We start from the raw sequence: 4,970 nt of genomic DNA on the forward strand, positions 1-4,970 counted from the left end.
GATATACATAATACACCTACTTCAACGGATTAAGGACATACTTGCAAAGTGGAATGATTGAAGGAATTTACGGTAATTTCTATCTCAAAAAATTTATTTTAATGTCTCAACATGTTTAAAGACATTTAATTTTAGGCAAATCTAACACCAGAAAAAATTACTCTGGACAATTTGTTATGCAACAGGGGTCCAGAATCTAAAAGCTGATCCTAGTGCCAGTAAAAAAAAAAAAAATAGTAACTCCAAATAAGTCCTTGGTACCTGAAGTCCTTCTGAGGGGAGATTCCCTTCCAAACCACCACCTTCCTCTCCCCATCCTCGCAGTCTTCCATGCACTAACAAGAGTTTTCCAAAAAGGAAAGTTTTTAAATGTTCATTAATTTCATTAGTCAATTATATTTTTCTCATTTTCTTTATGTAAAAACTGATTCCCTCTTTATGTAAAACTGATTCCCTAATATAATGTATTTTTTGGTTAATATTTTTATTTTTGGGGGTTTGGAACATTAATTTTATTTACATTATTCCTTATGGAAATAAAATTGTTTTCGTAAGTTTGTTTGTGGGAGTTCTTTAATGGAATTTAATTGAAAACATGTTTAGCTTTACTAAATTAAACTAGTTAAGTTAAATAATTACACTATCAGATAAATTATAATAGTTCAGAATTCAAAAGTAGAGAAAAATGGCCGAGAAAAATCCCTAAGATATTCCGAGGATGGTCACGGACAGTCACAACCCACTCCAATATAAAGCCAACTAAAAAGCTTACACACTGTCAAGACATCTTCCTTACAACAACCGCTTTGCACAGTGCAAGGAGATAGAGCTTTAGAAACTTTGAAAGCTCAAGGTCCATGTACGGAAAATAGTGGAGAATTTCACTTTTACCAGGAATTGGTACTCAAGCAGCAGTCAGCTGCGAGAAATGGCTTGGCAGGCAGAGTTACTACTGCCAATACCCAAAAGCAGCCTTTTATAAACTACCACATCAACTAGTATGCCCTCTGTACATTGTGACCAGCTAGCAGCAGTTTACTGCCTATGTGACCAACTAGCAGCAGTTACTACCATTGTGACCAGCTAGCAGCAGTTACTGCCATTGTGACCAGCTAGCAGCAGTTACTGCCAAAGTGGTTCTCAATCAAGCGATTAATAAAAACCTGCATGTCTAAATAGCATAGGAGCAGCAGACATTTTTTCGGTAGACAAACTTGCTGAACTAGACCTCAAGGACAAATATTAGGCTTATATATAGCAAGGATGTACTTTAAAATTCCTACATCTTAGTTTAGTTAACAACATATCAAGTCTACCATGTGCAAGCCAGAAATCAAACTCACTCCACACACTTTTAGTAGTTGTCTGGAAATAGCTGCATTCTTTCTAAGCTCTCTCAGCCATTCCTTCACAGACAGATCACCTTCTCCTTCTGATACATCATACTATGTCAAATGTGCAGGTTTCTGAAAATAAATTAATGTGACAATGCTCCATTAAATATATCAAGTATAAGCAAGACAAATTAAAAACATACCAAGAACAGTAACATTCCTATCAAATAAAAATAAGCTTATCAACCTTACTTAGAAATTCTTTAAAACTTAAAACAGTATAGTAGTACTATACAACCTAACCAAGAGGTTCTTAAAAAAAATAAATAAATAAATAAAATTTCCCCACTTTTATAATTAAGTTACAAAACTTATCAAGCAGCTAAATTAAATTTCACACTAAACAATATAAAATTAAAATTTCCTATGCAATAGACTACGCTGCATACAAAAAAAAATATTACTAGTGTAATAACTGCTAAAAGAGATACATTGGCTGAAACTTAAGATATTTGGAAGGCACAAACCATTAATGTTAAAAGTTACTATGTAACCTCTGGAAATACCCCTAAAAATTTCAAATTTTTCCATCTTCACCCACCACTATTCCTAGATTTTTTAAATAATATCCACATGCATTCAGCAAACTTCATATCCAACCGATTAAAACTTAATTTCGAACTACTTTAAGCCTCTATGTTGCCTGCTAAGAACATCCTCAGACAGGTTATGAAACAATTACTCTCATCAAAGTTGCAAAAAAATCAATTTGAAGCTATTACTGATGTGACCTTACCATTCCCACCACCTGGCTTAACCAGTGTCCTAAATTTATCAACAGCATACAATATACAGTATTCAATGATAAACAAGACTTGCTGACAATGATTAAGAAATTTTCCTAGCTACTTGGATAGGACATTTTCAGTATAAGAATGCTTGATATCGTAACTACCCAAGGATGTGGTTATAAATTTAGCAGCAGTAAATTTAGCAAAAAAGTGAGGTATTCTTTGTGCACTCCCCACATCCCACAATTTAAAATTTGAAACTAAGTTTTCATTAAAATTCCAATCACCTGCAATGTCAAGTCTTAGTACATTAACCAAAAATGAACCAACACATTTAATAACCAAAAATGAACTGTCCCATGATCAGAGTAGCCTTGCCTTACTATTAAATTTGAACATTAAAAGAGATGCTTTAGTTTTTAAAACATATCTCAGCAATGGCCTTAATGCCTTAGGGTATCAAGTAAAACCTAGTGCATGAATCTTCAGGAAGCCAAAAGTATTTGGTAAACACCTTGAACTACCAGGAATGACACTAAACTTGCCAAATAGGATTGATGCCTATCTAGTAGTTTATTAGAAACTAAATTCTTCACTTTAGTTTCACAGCTATGGCCTAGTTGTATAGTCTCTGCAAAATCTGTTAAGCTAATCAGAAGGACCGAAGTGAAAGACCTTGGGTAACTACCAAGAACATTTCTTAATTCTTCTTTCCCAAACTTTCATCAAGGATTAAACAAACTCTGGCAATAAAACTAGTTAAGCTACCACACTGTAATGGTAACTTACTTCCCAGCCTTTCCTTCCACCACCACCCAAGCTCATATTCCCTGTCAGTCCACCCACAACCGTTCGACGGAAGTGTCTCCACAGAGCAAAGCAGTCAGTCAAGACAGTCTACTAGAGGTCTTTGCCCTGATTTCTCACCTAGCCTTCATCTTTGCAACACTGCTATATATTAGAGATGCAAACTCTGCTGTGACAAGGAGATGGGGCTACATAGCTAGCTGCTGCAGCAAATCATTCAAAGTATAAAAGCAGCAAGAGGTAAGAGTATGGTTTAAATATTGCTATTAAAGATATCTATTTTCATACAATATTAATGAAGGTTGCTTAAATTATACCAGGGGGTTGGTTCTAGTTATCTTTGAAATGGACAGTGAAGCCTACTTCCACTATGGAAATTACTTCACATGGAAATTACTTATGATCTGGACTTTCAAATAGTCTACAAATAGCACTGCAGTATCTAAAATTTACATAATTAGTCCTATATGTAAATAGATTATTCATATTCTGGTCAGAGCAGCAGAGATCCTTCCCAGGGAAAATACAGCATCAACCATCATGCAATTGTTGGTTACCAGTCCACACGTGTGATTAACCCGTCAACGGTCAAAAGAACTTTAGGCAATTACATTAGTTCAGTAGTGGACGGACTGCCCACAAACTGTCTCACACTATTTCAAAAGAAGTTTAAAAGCAGACAGGGAGACAAAACAGGTATACCTGTGCGCGAATACCTCGCCTCAAGAGGGAATAGCCTCTCCCGCCGACTAAATGCAAGCCAAGTGGAGCAAACTCACTCACTCAATTTGGCCAGTTCAACACAGCTATTAAGATGTGCAAAAATTACACAAGTGCACCCAATATGCATGATATAACAATTCGGGCCACTTTCCTGACCTAGCTAATTAATGAAAACTAATCAAACAAATATTTTTACCAGATTGATACAATCATAAAACCTAATCTTAATCTCTCAAAGATTAGCCAAGTAACATCTGACAAAATACTTACCAACATAGATTCGTAGGTTTGGTATATTGCTAATTACATCCTGAAGAGCTTCTAAACAAGAAGTCCTGTATTGGTTCAACTCAAATTCTCGAGCTCCACACAAGTTTTGCCTGTAAAAACAAATTCCAAATTTACATAAAGATATGAAGATTAAATTTAAGAAAAGTTTAATTCAGTACTTAACTCTAATTTGCTTTTCTTACCCGTTGCTTCTTGAGCACATGTAGGGCAAAGATTGCCACAAAACCGCTTACTTTGGATATCAGTCTGGAAATTAAACAAACTCATTAGTTAATGTAATCTGGATAATAGTTAATTTATTCGGAAATTTAAAAATTTACTGGTTCATGTTAAAGATATTATTCCTAGTTTAATTTAAGAGATATTCTTACCAGCCAGGAATGTGGATATGCAAAAGGTCTGTACTGCAGAGGAAATACAGTCCTATTACGAGCCGTGGAAATCATTGTTGACATGAAAGTCAAAGTGCCCACAAAGACCCTCTGTGTTCTTTCTCTGCATGATTAGGATATGCCCATATATCAATCCTGTGCTGACAATGAAGGATCTGAAAATGATAAACTTAAATCAAAATCAGTTCATTAAAAAACCTTAAGACTTATTCATTGATTAGTATCTGCAATTAACAAAGCAATATTAAAGAAAAAATACTAAAATATACTTTACATATGGTACAATGGATACTAACAGCAATTTTTGAGGAGCCTTGCAAGACACACACTGACCAGTGCGCCAGGCAAGAACAGGATGTTCACCAGATGAAGACTCTACAGGATGCACCCCCACTTCCGGAACTGTGAATTCTTCTCCATTAACACGCACTGTTTGCAGAAATAAAATTCTTAAAAAAAAAATTCTCTAAGCAAAACTAACTATGCAATACCAATACCATGCCATCACAGAACCCTTACACTTTTTTTGCAAATTAGTTTTAGTCAATTTTACAAAGCTGTACAAGCCAGTAATTAACCATAGGCTAGAGAATCAAAATCTCTCAGCCATGTAGAAAAATACATATATCAAA

General features: G+C 35.0%; 1 long non-coding RNA gene across 1 annotated transcript; it reads right to left on the reverse strand.

Moving 5' to 3' along the window:
* Positions 1-4,128: 4,128 nt before the first annotated feature.
* LOC135213425 (uncharacterized) lies at positions 4,129-4,765 on the reverse strand. Its single transcript, XR_010314118.1, has 3 exons — positions 4,635-4,765; positions 4,318-4,493; positions 4,129-4,192 (listed from the first exon to the last, which is right to left on the reverse strand). It is a non-coding gene; the product is annotated as an uncharacterized LOC135213425 (long non-coding RNA).
* Between the last annotated feature and the right edge of the window lie 205 nt (positions 4,766-4,970).

This window comes from Macrobrachium nipponense, chromosome 42 (assembly GCF_015104395.2).
Source record: "Macrobrachium nipponense isolate FS-2020 chromosome 42, ASM1510439v2, whole genome shotgun sequence".
In the NCBI taxonomy this organism is placed as follows: domain Eukaryota; kingdom Metazoa; phylum Arthropoda; class Malacostraca; order Decapoda; family Palaemonidae; genus Macrobrachium; species Macrobrachium nipponense.